Raw genomic sequence first — 13,538 nt, forward strand, 5'->3', positions numbered from 1 at the left:
AAACATAAAGAGAAAATATAAGAATACAAAATAATATTTGTATAGTAATAATGACAATAATAATAATAATAATAATAATAATAATAATTCAGAATATTTGTACACATTCACTATGCATGTTTTCCGTTTTAACGTAATGACAAAGAAAAATATATTAAAAAAGAGAGAGAGAGAGAGAATTCTTTATAACTTTTCTCTTTTTGTGTCATATTTTTATGCTCCCTTATAAAACAATATTATGTTCTTTTTATTTTTATACTAATTGATATGCATTATATACACTCTGACGTTACATAATATATAATGATACACAATCCTACGTAAACCATTATCATTGTAATTCATTTATATATATATATATAAAAAAACCATAAGTTTTGATAATAACAACGAAACGAGAAAATATATTTCTCGTCTTATATTAAATATTATTTTTCTTTTCCATCATTATTTCTCATTTATTTTCGAACAAATATTTTCCGCGATTTCGTATCCAATCCATAGATCACCGTAAATAATAAAAGAGAAAAAGAGAAGAGGAAATAAAAAATTCTCTCGTACCATTGCATAAAATATTCATAATAATAATAATTCAGAAAATTTCTAACGTACACATTAACAATACATATGTGTTTCCTTCTCTCTCTCTCTTTCACACACACACACACATTCTCTCTTTCTCTCTTTGACGTTATATCGATCTCCTATTATTTTTTCTTTCCAATCACCATGAAAAGAGAACGCGAAATGAACGCGGAGAAGAAAAAAGATATATAAAAAAAAAGAAAAATACAACACAAAGAATAAAAGAATAAGAAAGAGAGAAAGAGAGAAAGAAAAATAGAAAGGAGTAGTACGCGTGAGCAATTATTTTCTCGCGTTATATAGAAGGACAAATATAGAGAGATTGTGAATAGGAGGAGGAGGAGGAGGAGGAGGAGGAGGAAAAAAGGGGTGAGGAATAGAAAGGAAAGAGGAATGGAGAGTCGAACAACAATTTACGCGTAGATTCGTACGAATAAACGAATAAATGCTTCGGGGCAGATTTTTCATGGGTGGTTTAAGCTTTAATCTAGGGATAAGCTTCGCGAACAGAAACAGAAAGAGAGAGAGAGAGAGAGAAACGGTAAAATATAGATAGATAGATAGATAGATAGATAGATAGATAAAAAGTAACATATAGCTACTACGTTTTCTATATGCACGAATATATGCGCGAAACAAACATATGTTATATTGGGTCGGGGAAAAAGTTTCTACATATTTTAGTACGAATGTTAAACAAGAGTGTTTTTTTTTGTCTTTTTTCATATTTTGTATTCAGCCTTCATTCGAAATAATTCCAATTGTTTTATCGATCGTTATTTAGTTTCGTATATAACAGTATAATGCGACTTTTAAAATAATTTATCAGAAAACTTTACGAAGAAACTTTTTCCCCGACCCGATATATATAGGATGTCCTCTGTAATTGGGTGTTTACATGCTAGCAAGGAATGATTTTACATGGAATAACTGAATCGAAAATGTAGATTCCAATTTGTTACGTATAAATGTTTGTTTTGGAGAAAAAATTTAGTTTGGAAAATTTGTCGAGTGCTCGACTCGTTCGACCACTGCACGCTTAGATTTCCAAAAAGCCTTGTTCGATAAAGTAAAAGAGCGAGACCTATATAAAAGATATCATCGTACTACACCCACCACATGTGTTTGTAAATATATTTAAAATTATCCAAATATTCTCGTACGTATTCGAGAGTCTATTTCGTCGAACTGAAATTGAATCGAAATGCACGTCGACAAATTTTCCAACTTATTTTTTGTTCTCTCTCAAAAAAGCATAAAACCTAAAGCCTCGTACGAACGAACAATTTGGATTCGACGTGAAAAATTAAGTCGAATATATGAGTATTATCTAACTCTCTTATGCAACCAGTTATAGAACACCCTGTATATACGTCGAAGCGTATTTAATGGAGAAAAACATTGGTAAATTTATGAAACCTTCAATTCTATTCCTATATCTCGGAACAGGATTCTTCGATTTTGGTATTACGAATAAAGGAATAAAAAGATAGATAAACAGAAAGAGAATCACTGAAAGAGAGAGAGAGAGAGAGAGAGAGAGAAAGGGGTGGGGTGGGGGTGGGGGTGGGGTTGTATAGAGAAAGAAAGAGAGAGAAAAAGATAAAGAAAAGAAAAAGTATATTGGAACATTTGGCTTGGTGGAAGTTTGCCCGCTTATCAAAAAGACCGATCGAAAGGGGTGGGGGTGGGGCGCAGGAATAAAAAGGGTGAACGGAAGGGAACGCATTGTTACGGATTTAATGGCGTCGCTTGGATAAAGTTCAAGTAGTAGTCGTTGTTGTCGAACTACCGGCCGTAAAATAACAGGAACGGATAATGTAATAACGAGCCTTTTTCGCGTCTTACGTTCTCACGCATAATGGGATCATATGAGAATATATATGAGAATTTCGATGACACCAAAGATATAAGAGAGAAAGGGGTGTGCCAGTAGTCGTTCACCAGAAAAGGGGGATGAAAAAAGAGGGACTTCTACTCAGATATCGTTAACCTTCTTCTTTATTACATTTTTGTGGTAGAATATGGATCCCTTATCTCACTTTTTTTCGGGGGGGTTTTTGGAATTTTCTATTATTTACGAGAGAGAGAGAGAGCGTATACTCTCTTTTTTTTATATATTTATTATAATATTTTTATTCTATAATGGTATAATATTATAATATTATAATATTATATTATAATAATATAATAATAAATCTAATATCATATAAATTAAATAAATATATTTTCTCTCTCTCTCTTTCTCATTCGTTGTCTATCTTTCTTTCTCTTTATATTTTTTTGTAAATCCTCATAATTTTCTCTCCATTTTTGTTCATTTTCTGTCACTTTTTATTTTTTTTTACCTCTTATTAGGAGTATTTCTATTTCTCTTTCTCTTTATCTCGGCGGAGAAACGTATTTACCCTGATTTTCGGTCGTTTTCTCTCCTTATCTATATATATATATATATATACCTCTCTTTCTTTCTCTCAGTAATTCACGAGACTCTGGGAATCAAGAAGCTGTGAGAACGTAGCAAGGAACTCCCTTGAAAATGGAAAGTACGCTCAGAGTACGGTCGGTTTGCTCGATAACGCGCGATTTAAGCTTTGATCTCGTGCTTTTCTCTTTCTACATTTTCTCTCTTTCTATCTTATTCAAGAGAAAATTAGTTTTCTTACGTGGTAATGCGAAAATCGTTCCTATTTCTTTACCTATTCATTTTTTAAGTCTTATTTAGAAAGTGTAACATCGTCGACAAAAATATTATTATTTTCCAATAAATAGGTAAATTAAAAATATCTTTTTTTCTTTTCGTTATTCTCGACAGAGAGATTTCTTAATGAAATTTTCCTATTAATTACTATTATTATACTTATTATTTATTATTGTATGTATTCCTTATATTATCCCAGAGAAAGAGAGAGAGTAATTTGAATATTTTTATTTAATAAAGAATAAACACATTCATAAGTGTAATAAAAATTGTCAAATATAAATAAGGCAAATGATAATTAACAAATTTAATTTTACTACCTATCTATCTATCTATCTATCTATCTCTAAATACCATCATTGCCTTTATCGATGAATACGAGAGCAACATCGATTGTAACATCGATTTCTGTTTACACATAAATTTTACATTGGCTATTAGAACGAGAGCAAGTTGTATCTCTCTGGAAATTGATAGTACACGCAAGGTTTGCTTTATCTAGCCCGTCTAATGAAAGCTATGTCCTCAAAAGCTATCCACGAACGTCCTAATTTACCGCGAGAAACGCGTTTACCTATCTCTAAATACGTCCATCTACTATAATCTACATATATATTATACATATATATATGTTTTAGGTATACCAACTCTGAAAATCCACACACATACACACACATACAGAACAATACCAATTCATACTAAATATATCTAAATAATTTGGTAACTTTCAAACGTGATAGTCACGCTGATTGATTTGCATTTAGATTAATGACATTTATAATTATTTATTTAAAATAGAAATTTATATTATTTTTCGTATTTCTCTTGCGGAAATTCTTTTTGTTGAAAAACTGTGCCTTTTTGAAAACGATGCTTCCCTTTTCCTTATACAATACTATATCTCGAACTATAAACATGACTCGTTAAATCGTTTCCTTTCTCCTTCCTTGTTACCTTTCGATCGGCACGTTCCGCTCTATTTCACACCGATAATATTTACTATCATCTTTCTATTCCACACGTTGGCATTTATGGATCATAAAGAAAATATATAAACAAACTAACAAAAATAAATCAAAATAAACGTGAAACCGTATGATCTGTGTCCGTGGGTAACTCATAAAATATTTGTCTCACTCTATTTTTCCTCTCTTTTTATATTACTTTCTATTTTAAATTATTATTAAACAATGTATAGTACAAATAAAATTTTGATAATATTTTTAATCGTAAATATGATATCTAATTTGAATCTTTGATTTAAATTGCAGCATAGATTATCCTCGACGGCAAAAATATATAATCGATAAATCAAAAAATTTAATTTAAATTAAATAAAAAATGTATCAAAAATATCTCTCCTTTTCTATTTATTATTATTGTTATTTTTTCTTCTTATTTAATAATAATCCTTAGACGAGATCGAAAATTTGACGCTTAATTAAACCGTGGGGTAGATTTTCTTTCAAGATAAAATAAACTGAATGAAAAGAAACATTATTAGGAAACATCAATTTATTAATAACTCAGAAAATATATCCTCTTCTCTCTCTTTTTGTTAGTTTTATTTTATTAATAATAATAATAATAATAATTTAAAAATAATGTATCGAGATATACACGGGAAATTTCAACGAAATTTTCTTATCCCGTGACGAGATCAAAATATGACACCTTCATTATATTATCACGGAGGGGAGAATAGAAGATTTTTCTTCGATGAAAAATATTTCTTCAACAATTTTCCAGCTTCTGAATTCTTCTTTCACTTATTCTTGCTCATTTTATCTTTCTCCTTCTTTTTCATTCTTCATCCTATTTTTTTCTTTTCTTTTCTTTTTTTTTTTTTTTTTTTTTTTTTTTTTTTTTATTATTGTTCACCACCATCTTCTTCCTACTTCGTCTAAACTCGACTAAAATTACCAATCGATTTATGCAAATCCGTGGTTAACAGACAGCTTGTCGCTCGCAGGTAAAGCTTTTAATAGCGCTGCCACTGTCATTATTGGCTACATAGTGGATCGTTAATCCCCTAGAGGTATAATGAAAATTAAACTTCAGCCAGAAATGTGCAGGCGTGTCGATTCGTAGAATATTATTTAGGCTCTTCTTCGAAAAATATATTCTATTCTATATTCTTTTATTTATTTATATCACTATACGTTTTTTTTTAATTTTTTAATAATTTATCATTATTTATTTTCTCTCCTACCCCGTTTCGTCAAATTATTTTTTCATATTTTTTGTTGCTTTCAATTAATTTTATATTAGAAAAATAAATTATGTTTAATACGTTTGCGATATTATTATTATTATTATCATCTGTTATGAGGATTGAATAAAATCTGACGATTATAAAAGATTTCAGATTAGCGTGATACGTATTTATCTTGGAAATGTATTAACTGTAATACTGTCTTTTTTATTTTTTCTTTTTTTTTTTTAGTCTTATGCTAAAAGCTATAATAAATCCTTTTGGAATATAATATATTACGTCGTGTGTTAATGCATTGAAGATAGATATAAGGCGATTTAACGAAAGAATCTACACGTCGTTATAATATTTTTTATCTCTTTCTCTCTCTCTTCGTTTCTTTTTCTTTTTTTTTTTTTATTTGCATCTTTTTATCTCGTTGTACTTTTAAAAGATCGACTTATGCGAATGAATAATCGTATATAAGTTTTTTTATCATTGATATCTCTGTTCTTATGTATTTTATAATAATTCATTTCTATTTTCCATTGGGTAGTAAAAAAAATTGCGTCATTATTGAGAAAAAATTGTAAACTAAGCTCGTTAGATAGAATTTTGTTCGGATAAATGAAAATATTTCTATTATTTATAAGAAAAAAATATCTGGCTGATAATATATAAATATTATCATTTGAAAATGTAACAAAGAAGTATTTAATTAATTCAACTCACGCATAATCATTTAAAGTTCTCTAATTTCTAGAGAGAACAGAATAAAAAGGTCCTATATCTCTTTCGTTCCAGTTTAATCTCACCTGATTTGAATCCCAGATTATTCGAGTAACGATGGAAACACATGCTACGAAGTACTTTGAGACTAGTGAGAATTGTCGAGTTACGTCAACGAGGGGATAAGAATCGTTTGGGGGATCAACTTCTAACATTAAAACGAGGCAACCTTGATAATAGCAGCACCAACAATGATGAGAGATTAACATAGGAAAGTACCTACTTTGTACTATCGTGTAATGCACTGTTTGACCTTTTGCAAACCGTTACTACTTTTTACGTACTCGAAGGATCACAAAATTCAAATTAATTCGAATTATTTTTTTCTTTCTTTATTTTGTTCGATTTGTAAAACGATACGTGACGTTTTTACGACGAAATATGAAAGTAAAATACTCAAATGAATAATTTAAATCGAAAATCATTTTACACGATCGTGAATGTTTATTTAACGTGATATAAAATTCCCAAAATAATCGTTCGATTGAAAATATATAATTAATAAGATAAGTAAAAATACGTATGAAATGTTATTTGTTAAATTGGCACGAATTTTTGCGCATAATCCAATCCATTTGAGTTTCCACTTTTACAATTTGAAAAGAAAATTAGTCTGAAAATGATTTAAAAGGCATAATTGATTTTTTTAATATGATTTATAAACTTTTGACATATCCTGTATGTAACTTTCAAATCATATTCGTTTAACAACATTTATATTAATAAATGAATTATTACTTTTGAAAATTGTACGGTTAAACTTTATGTTTCCAAATTATATTAACGTACAATTTATCTTTTAATTAATATGAAAATGTATATATACTACTTATATACAAGAGTAATAATAATTAAATTTACGTTCATATAGTATGTGTAATATATTTAAATATTCGTACGATATAATATAATTAATAAAACAAATTCATAAAAACATTCCAGTCAATTTGAATAGGTAACGTTTCGAAAATACGCGAGAAGTAGTAACGGTCTGCGAAAGGTCGGACGGTGCTGCGGCGGTGCATAATATAAAAAATAAAGATTTTTCTAATCTTAATAAATTCCAATTAAAAAAAAAAGGAAAAAAAAGAAAAGATTACACACCTCCTCGTTAATTAAAGTAAACGTTGGATCCCATTTCTAGGTAGATCGTGTCGTTGAAAATAAAAATAAAAGAGAAAGAGAGAGAGAGAGAGACGGTAGAAAAAAAGTGCGGCAAAAAAAGTAAGAAAGAAAAAAGAAAAAAGATAGGCAAACGAGAGAGAGAGAGAGAGAGAGAGAGTCGACTTATGGTGAAACGACCCCCGATAGAGAGACTATGGCTTTTTTATGGCCATTTAACGATACTTCCCCTGTTATCTTTCCTCTCTCTTTCTCTTGCTCTTTTGTTCTATTCTTCTTCCTTCATCTTCCAACGTATTTCCCTTTAAAGCAACGCCTCGAAATTCGTCGAAAGTAGGCCATTGAGATTCTAGTTAACGATGCTATCGGTATAAGGCCGTTGCCTTGGCTTGCTAATGTTCTCCTTAATACATCCCGTCTATAATTCATGTAGAAACATTCGTCAACTTCATCTCCAAGGATCGACGTCTTTATCGACCTCCATTTTTTTTTCTTCTTCTTCTTCTTCTTCTTTCTCTCCTCCTTCTTCTCCTCCTTCTTCTCTCTTCCATTTTTTCTTCCTCCTATTTTTTTTCTTTCTTTTTTTCTCATCTTCTTCTTCTTCTTCTATTTTTTTGTCTTTTACCACTCCAGACACAAAGGAGAGAGAGAAACTTCTATTATTATTCAAATCAACGTTCGCATTGACTTTTCGCTGGCAATCGATACGTAAAAATCGCAATTTCCAAGGGTTGCTTCTTCTCATCCCCCTCCCTCCCTCCCTCCCACCTTTCGCTCATTCTTGTCTCGTTTCTTAGATTCTTTTTTTTTCTTTTTTTTTTTTACTTCTTTCTCCGTACCTCTTCTTTTATTTTTCTCTTTTTATATTGTTGAAAGAATGGAAAGGAAAAGAGAAGGGATAGCTCACTTGACGGTGTACTTCGTGCGTGACTAACGAGAAAGTCGAGAGGTAAATATCTTCTACGATTATTTGCTGGAGCTTTAAATATCTTATGTTAACGGGAAGGGGGATGGATGATAAGTTTAAACGATTATTCAAGATTTATATTAGAATTGTAATAATTTAAATACCTTACTCTTCTATATGGATTTTATTAAATATTATTATTTATATGAAAAATTGAATAGTGTTGGTTTAACTCGAGAATAATTTAAATTGAAGAAAATATATAATGAGATTTGTTATAATTTTGTTATACTTTTGTCTTTCTATCATTCATATGAAAAAAAATCTTTCAAGCGAAATTTTATTTAAAACCAATTAAATTAACAAAAAGCAAAATTGTCGATAATACTGACGTGTGAGTGATATTGTCTATAAAGTAAACATTTAATCATTTAATATTTTCATGTATTGTTAGATTGTAAAGCAACCGAATTACGATTAAACGTTTCGTATCATATTTGAAATAAAACGGTTAACAATAATTATAATAATAGTTAAATAAATATCAAAACGTTGAATATAAATGTAAAAATGTTCGTAATAATACAAAAATTATTGATACGAGTGTATTTCTGTAAAATTCTGTAAAAAAAAAAAGCAAGCAAGCAATAAATATAAAAATAAATATGTCAGTAAAAAAAAATCCGAAACGTACTATTTTATAAAATCTTTCAATAACGTAAAACGTTCGATGAAATAATCACGATATTAATATATTCAAAATATTTGTGTGTGTGTGTGGTATATTAAATATTTATATCTTAAAGAAAAAATAAAAGAAGAAAATAATTTTAATTATTATTCTATTTTGACAAAATTATTGTGAATAACGTAGAAAACACAGTATACGTTGACAAAATGATTAAGATAATAATATATCGAAGATATATATATATATATATATATATCTATATAGGTATATTAAGTAATTCACGAAGCATTTAGAAGACAAGACAAGTTAACGTATATACGTACACATACGTATGTAGATGTCTGTGTAACATGTTCTCTTGTGTCTCCAACAGTCTGCATGATTTCTCCTTGTATCGCGTAACGTATCTGTCAACGTGCTACAACGGTGACTAACGTGTGCTTTGCGTGTGCGATAGTATGCAAATACTACTCTTGTTACGCGTTTCTCCTCTCGTTGTACAATTGTAAGAGAGATAGATATAGAGATACAGAGATAAACAGAGATAGAAAATAACGTATAGAGATAGAGAGAGAAAAAGAGAGAGAGAGAGAGAGGGAAATAGATAGAGAAGTTCAACTCAGATTGCTTAGATAGATTCGCCAATTTCGAAACATCAGAAACACTGAAACGAAATTCGAAGACGTTGATACTGAAAGGAATACAATCGAAAGGTACAAACATCCTTAACGTGAATCCATTTTGCGTAAACGAGAATGATAAAGAAAGAAAGAAAAAGAGGAAGGGTGGGAGGTAAAGAGAGAGAGAGAGATAGAGTTAGAAATTTCAATCTCCCTGGCGAATTTCGCTGTTAATTTTACCAAGACGCTTCTAATCCACATTATATTTAATTTTGCCAGAGGTAGTACTGCTGCTGTTGCTAGTTGCATCAAAGAAATTCATAGTAAATTACTTTGATGCGGTATAGTCGTTATTGTCACGTACACAATACCTTTCGAAAAGATGAAAAAATAAAATCGTTTCTATTTATTCCATATATTCGCGTAATCGATATTTAATTATAGAATACATTTTTTCCAAACATGTGTACACTAAAAATAGAAAAAGGAAACAACTTCAATTATATTCTCTTTTTTACTTTCTATACAAACTTGATATTTAATATCTTCAACTTAATCAAAATTTCTGAATATAAACCAAAATCTCGTTAAATAAAACAATTTAAGTACTACATTAATTCAACAGAATACACAATTTTCTCTTTGCATTTTCCTATATCAAACTTAATATCAATATTCTAAAGATAATTGAAATTTGTTAAAAATAATCTGAAAAAAAATATTTGAAGGAAGTATTTCATAGGTCGAACAATATTGTATCGTTCGATTCAAATAATTCACAAGTTAAAAATTCAAACTTGGTACATTTGATAAAATAGATATTTTGGTATTCGTGTTTAAACGTTCGATAGAAACTTGTAAAACTAAAACAAGAAAAAGAAATAAAAATAGAGAGAGAGAGAGAAAGGGAAACTAGTCATCGTTAAAGATTGGAGATAGAGTAAATAGCTACAATATACGAGTACATAAAATTCGAAGTGAAAAAGGATATATCGTAGGAAGAGGTTGCATCTGCGTTGTCGATCCTGGTGGTTGGAATTTGTGAAGGAAAAAGGAAAAAAAAAGGAAAAGGAGAGAGAAAGAGAAAAAGAGAAGAGTGCGAGAACGAGGGAAAAGGAATTGGGAGGGAGGAAGGGAGTATGGGAGGGCGAAGGTTCAACGGGAACAAGCCCTGCTCGTGAACTCGCTTTAAACTCGGTGCCAATGGGAATCCGATAAAGAGCCCGAGGCGAACGTTCCTTTCTCCATCGTATTACAAGCATCTTCCGAAGGAGCTTTTCCACGCCGAGCTTTTCCTCTAAGCACGCGTGCTTCTCTATCCTACAATTCGAGACGCGACACACTCTGCGATAGGTAGATAGATAGATAGATAGATAGATAGATAGATGGATAGATAGATAGATAGATAGATAGTTATAACCAAACATATTCTTTCTTTCGTATTTTTTTTTTCTATCCCTTCCATAGTGAACAAAGATATAAATATAAGGTATATATATTAAATATATTATATATATAAAATAATATAATAATATAATAATATATAATAATATATAAAATAATATAAATATAAGGTGTATATATATATATTTAATATATATTAGATCTGGGAAAATGAGATCCATTATATTAACGTTTATTTTAATTTCATTATATTAATTATTTTAACGTTAAAATTAAAAGTTAAAATAATAGTTTTTTTTCCCCTCAGAACAATATTTTTATATTATATATATATTAACGTGAAAAAGAATATCAATATATACATATATTCTTTTTCTATTTTTTTCTTTCTTTCTAGAAATAGAGAGATCGTATTCAATTTTGAGAGAAAGGCCTGAAGGTTCAACAACTCGTTCTAGAAAATCCTAAAGACCCTGCGGTTAGTTCCCGATAGTTCTAAACATTTTATTCTCTTTTTCTTTTCTTTTCTTTTTTATCGTATAAAATTTTATAATAATAAAATTGGGACGATTCTGTGGTGATTGTTGAATGAATTTATATTGTAATATATTACTATATATATGAATTAGTCTTGATCTTTATCCATATAAATATTTGATAAATGAAATACGTTAAATATACCTGTTTACGAGTTTTAGAATATACTCTGAAGATTAGGTTTATATATATGCAAGTGTCTCACCCTTGTCACGATGATGGCTGTCTACAGATTAGCTAATCAACTCTCTCGAATCCTTTAAATCCTCCAGATTTCTTGCATTCATACACTCGGAGAATCCGTTGACACGACTGCCTCTGAAACATAATAATCAAAAAGATAAAGTATATGTTCGACCTCAAAATAATCAAATCAATATTTTCAAGTTTAATCAATGTTAGATAAAAATTATTACAGATAATAAATAATATTTTACCAATCTAGTAGATTGTTATTTTCAAATTTGTATAAAATACGTTTTCCAAAACTTTGCAAAGTCTCGATTATATTAAAAAATAATTTCCACGACATTTATTAAACTTTTTCAACAATTCGCGAACCCACGAATTCGCTATTGCCGATCCGTAATTTAATTTCTTCTTCAAAGGCATCTTCTTTAAAAGAAAAGAAAAGAAAAGAAAAAGGAAAGAAAAAAAGAAAAAAACAAGTTACGATGGGAAGAAAAGAAAGTTATTTTTTCTCTTGGTTTTCAAATTACGTGCATACTTCATAGAAAAAGGGACAAACAAATCCTGGGCCGTAATCTAGGAGCCCTTTTAAATCCGCGCGAAAGTTGAAATTACTCGTTGTCTTCGTCCAATGAAAAAGTTGACTTTCGTTTAAGCGTAATGTCGGTTAGGTGGGTAAGTACACGCAGGGTAAGAAAGCAAACCACTGGATGCTCTTACTTCTGAGGAAAACTTTGTTAACTCACGACTGTATAAAATCCTTGACAAAAAATACACCGGAAAAGAGAGAAAGAAAAAGAGTAAGAAAGAGAGAAACAGAGAGACAGAGAGAGAGAGGGGGGGGAGGGAAAGCAGGAAACGTACTTGGTTCTGCATTTTCCGTATAATTGACTTTCACGAAGTGAAATCTTGTCCAGCAACTCCGAGGCTAGTGTTCTTTTCATTTTTAAAACGAAGACATCCTCTCTCTCTCTCTCTCTTTCTTTTAATCATTCTCTCTTTTTCTGTTTCAGTAGGCGTTACTCGAAGAGTTGAAAGAAGAAGACTTGAATTATAAGGGTGCCACGATAAAATTAAACTTTAATAAACTTTCCAAGAGATAACCGGCCGTATGAATAACGCAATAAGAAACTTATCTTTCTCTCTCTCTCTCTCTCTCTCTCTCTAAAGTAAATAAGTATCTATATTTTACCGAGAGCAAGTAGTCTCCCTTTCAGTATAATATTACATAAAAACGTAAGTACAAAAGACGACGAAGGAAGAAAGAGAGAGAGAGAGAGAGAGAGGGAAAGAGTGAGTGAGGGAGGAAACTGATAGGGTTCGCATAATTAACATTCGAGAGATCCCACGTTTCTTCCTTCCAATCCGTTATTCAAATTGTGGGAGACAACAAAGAGACTCTCTGGCGGACTTGCTTGGATGGTCCAAGGAATAGTGTTTTGCTGCTGGTGAAGAAAGATACGAGGGAAAGAGAAAGAGAGAGAGAGAGAGAGGGAGAGGGAGAAGGGGGTTGAAAGGAAAGGAATGATAGATAAACAGACAGGAGGCAAGAGAGTAAGTGAGTGAATGAGTGAATGAGAAAGTAAATAAGTTAAAGTAAGCGAGTGAGTGAGAAAGTAAATCAGCGATTACTCTCCAATGAGAGTATAAGAGAAAAAATAAGTGAGAAAATATGTGAGTTAGAGAGAGAGAAAGTGCGGGGTAGGAGTTAATACTCAGTCAATGGAAGACGAGATCGGAAAAAGGAAGATCAGCTTTTAAGCTCATTGTGAATTGACTCGGCTTAAACTCGTCCATTC

The 13,538-nt window shown here is 30.4% G+C and overlaps 1 protein-coding gene across 13 annotated transcripts in view; it reads right to left on the reverse strand.

Annotated features, from left to right (window-relative positions):
- The window catches only part of LOC122524349 (neuroligin-4, Y-linked-like), a 131,107-nt gene that overhangs the window by 68,722 nt on the left and 48,847 nt on the right, over positions 1–13,538 (reverse strand). For all 13 annotated transcript variants that reach the window (XM_043646546.1, XM_043646545.1, XM_043646547.1 and 10 more), the window contains one exon: positions 11,756–11,868. The gene's annotated coding sequence lies outside the window, so the exon portion shown is untranslated. The remainder of the gene's footprint in view (positions 1–11,755; positions 11,869–13,538) is intronic.

Source organism: Polistes fuscatus, unplaced genomic scaffold (assembly GCF_010416935.1).
Source record: "Polistes fuscatus isolate 324 unplaced genomic scaffold, CU_Pfus_HIC Scaffold7, whole genome shotgun sequence".
Classification (NCBI taxonomy): Eukaryota; Metazoa; Arthropoda; class Insecta; order Hymenoptera; family Vespidae; genus Polistes; species Polistes fuscatus.